Genomic DNA, 14,116 nt, shown 5'->3' with positions numbered 1-14,116 from the left:
ACTCAAATCTGTATTTGGAATATATGCTGTGGTGGAATGTTACTAAGTACATTTACTCAAGTACTGTACTTAAGTACAAATTTGAAGTACTTGTACTTTACTTGAGTCTTTTTTTCACATGCTACTTTCTACTTCCACTCCGCTACATTTCAGAGAGAAATATTGTACTTTTTACTCCACTACATTAATCTGACAGCTTTAGTTACTTGTAACTTGTAGTTTATAAAATACAATGCATTATTATAAATTAAACTACCCAATAATATTTAGGCCTATAAATACAGCTAAAATGATTAGCAGATTAAACACGTTTGATTGACACAACTGCTTGGATTTCTGCATTGAGTACTTTAATTTTTAATACTTTAAGTACATTTTCCTGATGATACTTACATACTTTTACTTAAGTAACATTTTCAATGCAGGACTTTTACTTGTAACAGAGTATTTTTACAGTGTGGTATCAGAACGTTTACTTAAGTAAAGGATCTGAATACTTCTTCCACCACTGAATATATGGACGTATAAGGAGCAGGTCTGTGTTCGATAGGTTGGTTTATTGGATCCTGATGAAGTCCTATATTGGTCGCGACGCAATGGTCATTTTAAATACATATTTCCATGTAAAATAAAGACATTTTCATTTTTGCACAAACCCTACAGTGTGCCTTGCGGGGCGCCTGGGTAGCTCACTTGGTAGAGCGTGCGCCCTTATATAGAGGCTCAGTCCTCAACACACTGGCAGTGTGTTTGCTTCCGACCTGCAGCCCTTTGCTGCATATCACTCCCCACCCTCTCTCCCCTTTCCTGTCTAAGCTGTCCTATCCAATAAAGGCCTAAAATGCCACAAAAAAAATCTTTTTTTTAAAAGAGAGGAAGACTTGCATTTTTCATTTTTTTGAGACCGTATTCCACCCATGCAGTAAGCCCTTCGTAAGATGGTTCATTTGTTTTTTGCTTTTAATTCCTTGTTCATTGTGCGAAAATGGGCATTACGAAATCAGAAAGAAAGAACAATTCTCCCACTTCTAAGGGGAACAATTAACAATTAAGAAGTGATATCTACGTTATAATGTCACAAGACCAGTTTGATGCATTATTCAAGATGTTGGACCAATGTTTTACAATTCAGTTGATCCTCTACAACAGCTGAGTAGTTACATGCTGTCTGGGGGAAACATAATCTTAAAACAATTCTCACATCTCTCTTCCAGCTAATCTTCATTCATATATACAGAATGCACCTCTTTTGAGCCTTTGATGGTTGCAAAGAAGGGAGAAAATCTAGTGTTGAGAAAACCATTAACCACGATAGAGGGCAGCTTCAGATTTAATGGGTAAACATCAGGGATTACACTGGATGTTGTGTTTATTCTTTTTTAACATCTGGGATTTTCAAAACAAAAAGAAACAGACTTGTTGTCCAGCGGCCTGCAGTCTCCAATAGGAGCAATCCCTCAGCAGCTGGATCCTTAGGGTCTTTGACATCGGTGACGCACTGCATCCTGTGAAGATCTGCATCGCCTGTGATCATAGGTGATCCAAAAGGAGAACAACATACAATGCTTTGAACAATAGACATCTACTGAGGTTTTAGCCTGGATGCCAGCCGAATTTAGCCCCGCCCACAACATTTAAGGTCGGGAAGTACGGTCTGGACTTGATACGTTGTGGAGCAAATATGCTCGAACCAGAGCTGTTCGGACCAATAAAAATGTCAGGGCGGGCTTTATACGATGATGGACAGATGATCAACAGTAACGTAATCAACCACGTCACCAAAGAGCGGTGGGGTTGAATTGGTTTACAACAAAGATGGCTGCCGCTGGAGAATTGATATATCGAAGATATCGACAGCGCATTAATTTTAAAAGAGGAACAGAAAACCGCGATCACGTATGTATATACATTGCCACACCCGTCTGCACCACACGGAAACTGCCGCATCTGCCTTGGCTCTGTCAAAGCCTGCCTTTGACTTGCAGCTTCTGTGACGTCTGTCTCCGTTGCTCTGATTGGTTGTAGGTCTATCCAATTGAGTGCTGAGGCATTTTCTTTCCTGGTTGGGTTGAAACACACCCCATAATCACAGCCCAATGGAGCAGTATCAGACTCATATTCTGACTAGAATCTGAGTATGATGACGTCAGGCTACTGAGGTTTGAGTTTTCCATACCTTTTCTCAATCATAACACATCCAGTAGTAGAAAACGTGGTGTTTTTCCCCCATTAACAGCAGCTACCATCATCAACAATACAGCAACTAGAAAGTAAGGTTTTTGGCCCAGTTGTTGACCGACAGACTGAAATATCTCAACAACTACTAAATGGATTACCATGACATTTGCTAGAGACATTCATGACCCCCCAGAGGAGGAATCATACGGACTTGATCCTCTGACTCTCTTGAATGGATTTTCATTTGAATGATCCAAAAATCAATTCATGAAATCCAAGAATCAATATCTGTCTGTATCATGTAAAACTAGAAAGAGTCCATTGGTACCATTTTTGTCATGCTAGCTTGTTGGGAAGGGGGTTAAATAACCCTCCAAAGTTAGGCTACATTTTGGCGAGGGAAAAAGTGGCATGGCCATTTTCAAAGGGGTCCCTCTGTCAACTGAAGATATTTTAATTAAATGTCACTCAATACTCACTGGCTGTACATTACATTATATTACATGTAATTTAGCTGACACTTTTTTATCCAAAGCGACTTACAATTGCTATATATGTCAGAGGTTGCACGCCTCAGGAGCAACTATGGGTTAAATGTCTTGCTCAGGGTCATATCCACTGTGCTATCACCACCCGTGATGTAGTCTGTAGAGATGCACTTTATTGTGTGTGTTAAATAAAAAGTGCATTCATGTAACTGCTTTGGGGTCAGTACTTAATGTAAACATTGATACTTTTGTTGATGCAGCAGGTTAGAGGGAACCTTGTACAATAGTCAAATCTCTTTCATATCCAAGCTAAATTGGTATTGTAACTGAAATGTTCCTAACCTAATTGATATTGAATCGAAAATAAAATTGAATCAGGAATAAAATGGATTCAGGCTTTGTGAATCGGAATCGAATCGATTCGGAAAATCATTGACGATATACCAGCCCTATATCTTCACATATTATTAGATGGATTAGCACAAAGTTTTATACAGACACTCAAGTCTTAATTCAGGTCCTACACGATATATCCAAATTATTTGGCGATCCCCTCACTTTTCCTCTTGCTCTTTCCTCAACTTTGTTGAGTTTGACGTTTGTGGATTTCAGTGAAATGTCTTAACACCTATTGGATGGATTCCCTTGAAGTTGGGCACCGACATTCACGATGAATTGTAATAACTTTGGTGATTCCTTAACGTTTTATCAGCAAATGTTAGCATGCTAACACGCTAAACTAAGACAGTGAACATGGTGAATGTTAGACCTGCTAAACATCAGCATTGTCATTGTACGTCTGCATTGAGCACAAAGCAATCTTGAAGGTTGATGGAGTTTACTCAAACGAGGACAGCCTCCATACTAAATACGCTCTTTTGTTTGTGTGCTATTTATGGATAGTATTCTCCCACAATGCAATGCAGAAAGAAAATGAAAAAAAAAATAAAAACTGTGGAAGCTGGTGAAACAGCTCCAGAAAGAGCTTGGAAAACAAAAAAAGTTCTATATCCTGAGAAAGACATTTGCTTATCACTTCCTGTCAGTATAAAGTAGTTAAGTATGTTGATAGGGGGTCCACCAAATTATTGTTTGAAATTTTAAACTATATGTCTGAAAATATACATTAACATGAATCCTTTTTTTAATTTACACAACATTGATGATAGGCTTACAGGCCTATAGGTAATGTAGCCATCCACAGATACACTTAAGCTTCAGGATTCACTGTTCCATATTTTAACATTAAAACATGATGTATAAATATATGAATTTGTCAACAATTATTTTAATATCTTAGAATTGTATGTGCCATAAAAAAGGTACACCCAAAGGCTTTAGGCCACCCTACACGTTGTTGTAGTTTAATATGTAGTCTATATCCTTAGCGTTCCACTTCCGAGATTGCTCCGGTGCTGCAGGAAATTACGCCGGATGTTTGTATTTTCTGTTTCCTTCCGCTTTGTTTGTGTTGGAATTTTAAATACGGTGGATTTATGAGGACTATTGTTGACTGCTCCTCAGATCTCTGCAGGGTAAATTGAGATAGCAAGCTAGACTATCTGTCCAATCTGTTTTTTTCTCTCGCACAACTATTTTGCAGCAGCTCTTTGCGAAGTGTAGCACCACCCATGATGATTCTGATTGGTTTAAAGAAATACCATTAAACCAGAGCATGTTTTCCTCCCATTACCGAATGCTGTGTGGAGTAGCCAGACTCTCTTTTAGCACACTTTGGAGTAAAGCGAGACTATTTAATATGCAACTCAATTTTATACATTATATATAGTAAGGGGTCCCTGCGCCGTCTCGTTTTCAGCTGAGCGGTCCTTGCCCCAAAAACACTGAAGACCCCTGCTGTATAGTATTAGTATGTAGTAAGGAGACACAGATATGTTGTGTTGTGTACATGTTGTAATCCACTACATTCATAAAGACATCTAACAAACAGACCCTTTGCCAGTTAGACAGAACAGTTGTCTGGTGAAGATGTCTCGTGTATAAGATGTAATCGGCCACTTTCATCCTAACATGCCACCCATCACCTGCACCGGTGCAGTTAACTCAATGCAGCATGACCAGCCGAGTGTGCAGAGCCTTGCCTTTACATCAGTGTAGCTGCTGACACTGGCTGATGGATGATCTGGTCCTTCAGGCTCAGTAGCTGGGCTACACCTCTGTGTATTGCTTCATGTACAATAGTGTTGAGAGAGCCAAATGCACGACAAGCTTTATTGTGTGTTAGGCAAGCCATATAAACAAGTATCAGGACTTGACCACAGCCACTATGTCCCTATCAATGACATTACTGACTTATTCACCCAGTCACACACATTTATACACCGATGGTGGCGGAGCATCGGGAGCGACTTAAGGGTTTAGTGACTACTTCTCAAGTCTGTTATTTGATAGCTCCTCGCTCCTCGCTCCCCACTCCGAAAGTTGTACTGGCCCTCCTTCGTGAAGGCCGTCTCAAAGCTCTCATTCCTGCCCAGAGGATCGAGGATCGAGGAGGAATCTCTGAGGAGCTATAGGCGAGGATACACGAGAGCAGCCTGCCAGGAAGCCGTGCAGCTGAAAGCCGTTGTTAACTCCGCCCATACAACTGACGAATTCACGTGCCACTTCAGATGAAAGGATGTCTCATCCCTCTAAAAACATATTTCCTTGTTTCCTCTCTCCTAGCATAATTTCCTCGCGTCTCTACCATGGTTCCTCGGTGGGACGGACAAGGTGCAAGGAAGGGAAGCAAGTGAAGGAAACAGGGATGCAATTTAACAACCTGGGATGTATCCAGTGTCTTGCTCAAGGACACTTTTGTAAGCGGCCCATTTAGTTCAAGATCGTGTGCTACTTTGATTTAAAAATACCACTGTTAGTTTATAAAGCACTAAATGGTTTAGGGCCAAAATACATTTCTGATCTGCTGCTATATTATGATCCATCCAGACCTCTCAGGTCGCCTGGGACAGCTCTGCTAGAACTAAACTTTGAAAAGCAGTATTCAGTTTTTATGCACCACATATCTGGAACAAACTCCCAGAAAACTGCAGGTCTGCTGCAACTCTCAGTTCCTTTAAATCAAGGCTGAAGATCTTTCCGTTTGATGCTGTTGCTGCACAAAGAGACTCAAAAGGAGGAGGTTTGCAGATTTTTTTTTTTATTCTCGAAAAGAAGCCTATTGCATCATTTCGACTCGGTTTTATATTTTATAGTGTCCAACAAACATGCTTTTTAATGCAGTTTGTTAATATCTTACACTGCACTGTAACTTTTATTCTCGTATTTCATATGCCTGTCTTATTCTATTTTAGCTGTTTTCATATTCTCTTTAATAAAGACAATTAATTAAAACCATTGTTTTTCACTACTATTTAATGTTTTCTGTTAAGCACTTTAAATTGCCTTGTTGCTGACATGTGCTATATAAATCAAACTGCCTTGCCTTTTGAGAAGAGGGAAAATCTGCTGTAATGCCTGTAAAAAAACATTTAAAACTAACTTGAAAACGATACATGGGACATGAACTTAGTTCATTTGTTTATCTTTTGTGCAAACTCAAGTTACATAAGTAAGTAACATCACACACACGTAGCACAAATACAGTATAAATAATTCAGACATAAGGCATAATTGAATGCATGCTTTGTTTTAAATAGAGTACAGTGTGAGCCCACTGGCAGCGAGCAGCCTTAATTAACTGACGTCCAAATGGAACCTGAAATACCAAGGAATACATGAATACCTGAAAACAAATTACGACAACAATAATCTGCCGCTGTGCAAATGGGAAACTTTGCAATTTGAATGCAGGCGCATGAACATAATTGCACATCATGTGCAGGAATGCACAGACACATGATTTCTGACCATGTGTCTGTGCAAGCCTGCAGCGAAAAAAAGAGCCCTTTGAATGGCTGAGTAATTATTGGGAACTGCAACATGAATAGCATTGGCTGATGCAGAAAATGTCCTTGAGCGTAAACTGGGGATGAGTGTGCTCAGGGCTGGAGATGTGGTGGTCTTTCCAGTTTATTTAATATGAGTTCAGTTAGCACAATAGTGAAGCAAAAATAATTTAAAAAATTTAAAAAGCAGCACAGTAAGGGCCGTTTCAATTTGTCAGATGGCTCTTCAGCTTTTTTTATTTTCCATTTAGTGATGAAGGATTAAAGCGGACATGTGAAAAAACAGCAATAATCAAAACTGGCCAGTGCAACCCCCCCCCAAAAAGACAATAAGATAAGAAATAATAAGTTATAATTTCCTTTACATAAATAAAGACATTTGCACCATAAATTGATGCAGAAAATGTACAAATGTTGCAGATACAATCACCAGAATGCAGAAAAATAAGCGTTTGACGTTCAAATTTTTAAATTTGCTTAAAAGTGGAGATCTTTTTCCATACAGCCTGTCAAATTTGAGCATAAAGCAGTACCATCAGCGTTTATCACAGGCAAACGTTACACGGACTAACAGGCAGACAGAAGCCTGCTACACAACACAAGAAAAACACACACACATTACAGTAGCTTTCCTGCTAAAGTTTCCTTCCTAACATGAACACACATCTTGTCCTGCAGCTTAACTTGTTGGAAGAGCATCAAACAAACATTCCCGGGTGAAAAGTGCCCTGCTAACATCAGTTTGCAGGCTAGACAAACATTAGATGTCTGATTCTCAGGTCAGTAGCAGCACATTAACCAGCATGTAAACTTCAAAATATTACTGTGTTCTGCTTGGGTGCTTAACACGCTGTCCATCCGTGGCTTGTAAGCTTTTTCTTCCTTTAGTTAGTAATTGACTATACAAAAAAAACAACACCCATAAAACACGTTTTGACATGATTTGATGCGTAAGGGATGACTTGGTGTGATTTCAGTTAGACTTTACTGTATTTAACAATTCATAGAGGTTGCTGAAAAAGGCTTACTTTCATCATGAACCTCTTTTTCTTTTTTTTAGTGAGATTGGCAGACCCTAAAACAGAAAATGTCCCTCCCCTGAACTATCTCGCTGTCATTTATAGCCCAGTCTTACAGTCATGATGCGTGGGGCAGTAATGGGAAGTGATGCTGCATCGTTAGTTGTGAGTGTGTGTGTGTCTGCTAATCGCCTAATAATTGGATGTGATGGCAGAACGTAGGCCGTGATGATGAATTACCGGCAGCTGAGCTGTGTTGTGCACAGCAGGTAGGTGGCAGATGCTGCAGGTGCTGGTTGGTGGAGTTGGTGAGCGTGCGGTTTCCTGCTGATGCTACACATACTCAAACACACACACATGAATGCAAAGACACGCTCATGTTAAAGGCAGACACTTGCATGGATAAAGGATTTGTATACACGCCTCAACATGACAGCCATAGGAAGAAATGCACAGCCAATTCAAACACACAAGTGAGATCTTACATACAGCATGAAAGATGGAAAGGGACAAGAGCCTTAGGACACACACACACACACACACACTAGTATGGCAGTCACATGGGAAAACCATTGAAACAGAGCTTATATAGAAGCAGCCCACTGTGCCTAGCTGTGCAGACTGCTGCCTATAATCTACTCTCTCTGCGAAGTGGCAGTCACACTGTTTCAGGGTTTGAAAGGAAAAAGGATTCTTGCCATTCTCCAATTGTTCTTTCATTGTCATTTTCACTTTATTGTCAGCGCTGATCCCCCCCCCCTGTATATAGAGTTGTTATCCCGCAGAGTGGAGCTCGATAAAACTGATGAGAACAGCACTTTGCACTCCACTTTGCGCAGAAGTGGGAGGATTTACTCCTAATCAGGGCTTTTCTTTACATTCGAGGAAAAAAAAATCCTGAGGAATCTCACCACAGAAATGTATGCGTTTTATTATATAAAGAATGTGCCTTAAAGCACTTATATTGAACCCATTTACTTATTAGCTTAAATCTCACGCTGAGGTTGGAACAGGGCTGTAATGCTGCTTCTAATTGAAACACTATTTGGCCAAATTAAATTCTGATGTGAGAAATCAAAATGGAGTGGTGTTTCCTGTGAAAAAATACTTTACCCAGAGAAAACTTTGGTGAGAACAAACAAACCAACCAAATCCCTTTAAACGAAGGTAGGGATTCCCAACATTCCATTAAAGAAGAATCAGAAGTGAACAACAAGAACAGCACAGGAACAATATTAAAGGAGCAGTGTGCAGGATTTAGTGGCATCTAGTGGTGAGGTGGCAGACTGCAACCGACTGAATACCTCTTCCCTCACCTCTCCCTTTCCAAGCGTGTAGTAGAAGGTACGATGGCCTAGCCTGGCTCCGCCCTCCTACGTACTTCCGCTCAATTTTCATTTTCCTTCAGTACACCGTCTGGGTTTGCGGTATATTTGCCGGTTGCCGGTTGCCGGTTGTCGGTTGCCGGTTGCCGATTGCCGGTTTTCTCCGACCAAATTTTTACCGGTCCAATCAGCGAACAGAGGGAGTGGCTGAGAACGATGACGTTGAGGTCGTGCGACAGTTTGAGTTGTAGTTACATAATGGCGACGAAAAAAGATGCGAGCGAAGCCATTCGGTCCGTTGTGGCAACGCTGCCGAATATCCAGAAGTTAAAGCCCGAGCAAGAACAATCTTTGCTGAGTTTTGTTGGTGGCCATGATGTTGTGGCCCTCCTCCCCACGGGGTTCGGGAACAGTTAATGGTGAAGCAGTTGGCTAACGCTAGCAATGCTAAGCCAACGTCAAGACCAAATGTTAGCGATTGGTTATGGCAGATCCAGAGTGGCTCTGGGCAGATCCAATAGTTTGAAACTTCAACAGAGTACCCGCCTTCAAGGAAGTTAACAGTCTTGTCAATGTAGAGTGGCCAGACTCTCTGTACAAATGAAATGTACGAGAGTCTGGTAGGACCAGGCTAACAATGGCCTTCAGGTAGCGTAAAAATGTGAAAGGCCCTTCCTAGAGCCACTGTTTAGTTTGTCCGTTCTGGGCTGCTGTAGAAACATGGCGGTGCAGCATGGCTGGCTCAGTGGAAGAGGACCCACTCTCTTTGTAGAAATGAAGGGTTCATTCTAAAACGTGTTTCATAGTTCTTGCGATCAGCGTGGTCGGGGCGGTGGGGATGGCAATAGAACGCAACTGCGGCCTGCGGGTGACTGTGGAGGGTGTACGGAGGGTCTGTGCGTGCCCCTCCAAGATTTTGGAGACCCTCCCAACCGCCCTGACCGCCCTGACCGCCACAAGCATGAAACACATTTAAGCTAACAAAGATGATTCTTAGTTTTGGGTGATTTGGGTGACTTATGAAAACTTAACGACAATATATCCCCCTAAACTACACACTGGTCCTTTAATTGAGGTCAGAGGTTAGAGAAAGAGTTTGAAGATCAGATTCAATCAATGAAACATCTTTATTTAACAGCATCTAAACAGCAGCATCCAAGGGCCGATTGACTGAAAGCACCTTAACTTTTGTTTTCGTGTGCATTTTTAATATAAATTTGGAAGAAAACTCTCTTTAGTTGACCCGGTCATAGATGAATTATGCAGCCAGTGACGATGAGTCCCAGGTAGACTTAGTTTTAAGGAGTCACACTCTAAAAAGGTTTGGGAACCACTGATCTGAACTGATGGCTTCATCTACTCAGGGTTCAGTAACCAGCTCTCTCCAGAGCGTTTTTTCAGTTGTCTGAACATCACACATAAAGTCTTAGACACTGCTCAGTTGGCTGTTAGCAAACTCACTGTAATGTTGTGCCTCGCACAGATCAGCCTCCAACAGTCTCCAATCTTGCTTTCTGATTGAAACACTTTTGTCCTCTTCTTTTTTCACAGTTTATACATATCGCCTCCCCATTGTTCCCCCCAGACTCTCTGTCCCACTATAACCAGTCCACTCAGTCTCTCTGTCCCACTCTAACCAGTCTACCCAGACCCTCTGTCCCACTATAACTGCTACTAGCTCTGGGGAGTTTACTCCCCGGAGTACTTATGTTTTTTTTTTTTGCCCAGCATATTTCCTTGGATTAGGACGGCACCAACATCTTGGTTGCAGCTGTCACCGTGGTCCTGCTGCACTCCCTGCTACGCTCTGCGGTGCCCTGCAGTGTCCTGCTGCGTCCTGCTATGCTCTGCTGTACCACGCTACATTCTGTAACGCCCTGCAGTGCCCTGCTATGACATGAACTACTACGACTACCATTTGTAGTCACTGTTCCATTATCTTTATTGTGACTATTATTGCCACTGTTCATCACACCCCCAACCGGCACCGTCAGACACCGCCTACCAAGAGCCTGGGTCTGCCGAGGTTTCTTCCTAAAAGGAGTTTTTCCTCGCCACTGTCGCACTAAATGCTTGCTCTTGGGGGAATTACTGGAATTGTTGGATCTTTGTAAATTATAGAGCGTGGTCTAGACCTACTCTATCTGTAAAGTATCTCGAGATAACTCTTGTTATGATTTGATACTATAAATAAAATTGAATTGAATTGAATTATACCCAGTCCACTCAGTCTCTCTGTCCCACTATAAGCAGTCTACTCAGTCCCTCAGTCCAACTATAACCAGTCCACTCAGTCTCTCTGTCCCACTATCACCAGTCCACTCAGTCTCTCTGCCCCACTATCACCAGTCCACTCAGTCTCTCTGCCCCACTATAACCAGTCCACTCAGTCTCTCTGTCCCACTATGACCAGTCCACTCAGTCTCTCTGCCCCACTATAACCAGTCCACTCAGTCTCTCTGTCCCACTATGACCAGTCCACTCAGTCTCTCTGCCCCACTATCACCAGTCCACTCAGTCTCTCTGTCCCACTATCACCAGTCCACTCAGTCTCTCTGCCCCACTAAGACCACTCCACTCAGTCTCTCTGTCCCACTATCACCAGTCCACTCAGTCTCTCTGCCCCACTAAGACCACTCCACTCAGTCTCTCTGTCCCACTAAGACCACTCCACTCAGTCTCTCTGTCCCACTATCACCAGTCCACTCAGTCTCTCTGCCCCACTATGACCAGTCCACTCAGTCTCTCTGTCCCACTATGACCAGTCCACTCAGTCTCTCTGCCCCACTATAACCAGTCCACTCAGTCTCTCTGTCCCACTATGACCAGTCCACTCAGTCTCTCTGTCCCACTATCACCAGTCCACTCAGTCTCTCTGTCCCACTATCACCAGTCCACTCAGTCTCTCTGTCCCACTATCACCAGTCCACTCAGTCTCTCTGTCCCACTATCACCAGTCCACTCAGTCCCTCTGTCCCACTATCACCAGTCCACTTAGTCTCTCTGCCCCACTATGACCACTCCACTCAGTCCCTCTGTCCCACTATAACCAGTCCACTTAGTCTCTCTGCCCCACCCTGACCACTCCACTCAGTCTCTCTGTCCCACTATCACCAGTCCACTCAGTCCCTCTGTCCCACTAGTCCAGTTTTCTTTTTTCTGCTGAAATGAAACTAAACTGAGCACCGCATCTATTTAAAATGTGTTTTGTCTGTTTCAGCTGCGTGCTGTGTTCAGTTGGTTTGAATCACGATTTGATCATATTATTTTCACAACATTCCAGGAGCCTAGGCTTAAATGAAAAGCATGTTTGATTCACACCACTGCATAAATAGATTATCATCCCTGTTATGTGAAAGTAAATTCACATCTTAGGTTTTCACAGTGAATGTGTTCCACTGTAGCAGATGTGCTTGTTCACTGGTCATGGCCTTCAAATGTTAAATGATTCAGAACTAGCCCCAGGACATGATTCGGGATAGAGTACATTTTACAAATGACAGGAAAATAGAGAAGAGGTATCCCTAAAGCCCAGGCAGGACTCACTGTTTCTTGTTTGATTGTCAAGGACCTCTCACTTCCAACCTGCTGTTCACACTCAACAGCGTTGGAGAGCAGCAGTTTTCACACCACTTACCTAGAGAGACACCTGTTCAAAGTTGTCCAGCAACCTGAATGACTTTTGCAACCTACTGTTTGGGACATGGAGGTCATCTGCTTTTAGTCAAATAAACAGAAATGTCATAATATTTCATTTAAAAATGTATTTTAGTGCTTTCGAAAGTTAGGAAGTTGTTGGCCAAATATCATGGCTGAAGGCTGTTGTGACCCGTGTTTGCGGAAGGATTTCATAAGCCAATATTAATCTTCTCTAAACCCCTGAGCCCACATGTCAGGACTATGTATTAGCAACACATCTGCTATCGGATGGAAATGTCAATCAGATATGAAATAGAAATCAGACACAGATATCTGCTGGAAGCTTAACAGGATCCCACAAAAACTGAAGATGATATGTGTTCTGTCTGTGATTTGAGAGACGATTCTTGTTGGAGCTTTCCATGGCTCAATCAGGATTAATGGGAAAGGTCCCCTTCTTCCTCCAACTGCAAAGAGTTGTATATATGACAGATAGATTAGATACAGTACCTGTTTTGGCAATTACTCTCAGTTACCTGAAGCTTTGTAGGGGTTTCAATCTTTGTCATTTGTTTCATTCCGCTTTTCTCCTGTTTTGTGAACAGCCAAGAGGTCAAGTGTGTAGTTCAGCTTAATTTTTCATTTATACTTTTTATTGATCCCCAATGAAATTCAGTTTGAACACACTATACACAGGCCTGTTCGGTGCCTTGCTCAAGAGCACCTTGGCAGTGCCCAGGTTTTTGTTTGTTGTTTTTGGCTTTGGGGACCCTGATGTCTTAGTCAGTCCAGTTATAGTTGGTTTACCACTGTTTCTCATTTGTCTGCTGTAAATAATCCTTCATTGTTACACTAAACACTTGAAGTGTCTCAGCAGTTTGCTTGTGGATGTTTGGGTCCTTTTTTTTCTCTCCAAAGGTTTGGGTAAACATTTTATTTTACTCCCTGAGTTCCCCTAGACGTAAACTAAAGAAACATTTTTTTTTTAAAGCCAATTTGAAGTCCTTAATGGTCGGAACTTCCATCATATCAGAGATGCATCAGTAATTCAACACCATAGGATTTTGAAAAATTTCCAATGTCTGCACCATAACATCAAACATCTTTATTATATTGATTTAAAACTTTAGAAACAAAACAATGCAAGGTATCCCATGCTGAATATATTCTGACCTCTATTTATATTATATAGGCCTAGTATAAATAATTGAATGAGCATTACTGTACATATTTTATGTTCCTTTCTTATAATTGAGTGTATACTTTATATGTAAATGGACAGATCAAAGCCAGTTGTTCTGTGTTTTCTTGTTGGTATTGTTAGATTTACTTCCTTCCTTTTTAGACATAACAGACATTGTTTCAATATGTTTGTCTTTTTCTCTACACAGGAAGTCCCAACGGGTGAACTATGTGAAAAGGATCAGGAAGAACTGAGTGAACAGCACTTATAGTTAGCAAGGCCCCAGCAATCCCAAGAGATGCTGTGTCATCATATCTCTTTTCTAATCGTTACTTTTCTTGAAAAAAAAAGAGATACAGTATAGAATATAACAACC

Source organism: Sander lucioperca, chromosome 19 (genome assembly GCF_008315115.2).
Source record: "Sander lucioperca isolate FBNREF2018 chromosome 19, SLUC_FBN_1.2, whole genome shotgun sequence".
Lineage (NCBI taxonomy): Eukaryota > Metazoa > Chordata > Actinopteri > Perciformes > Percidae > Sander > Sander lucioperca.
The sequence above is the reverse complement of the archived record's forward strand: the minus strand, read 5'-3'. Positions refer to the sequence as shown.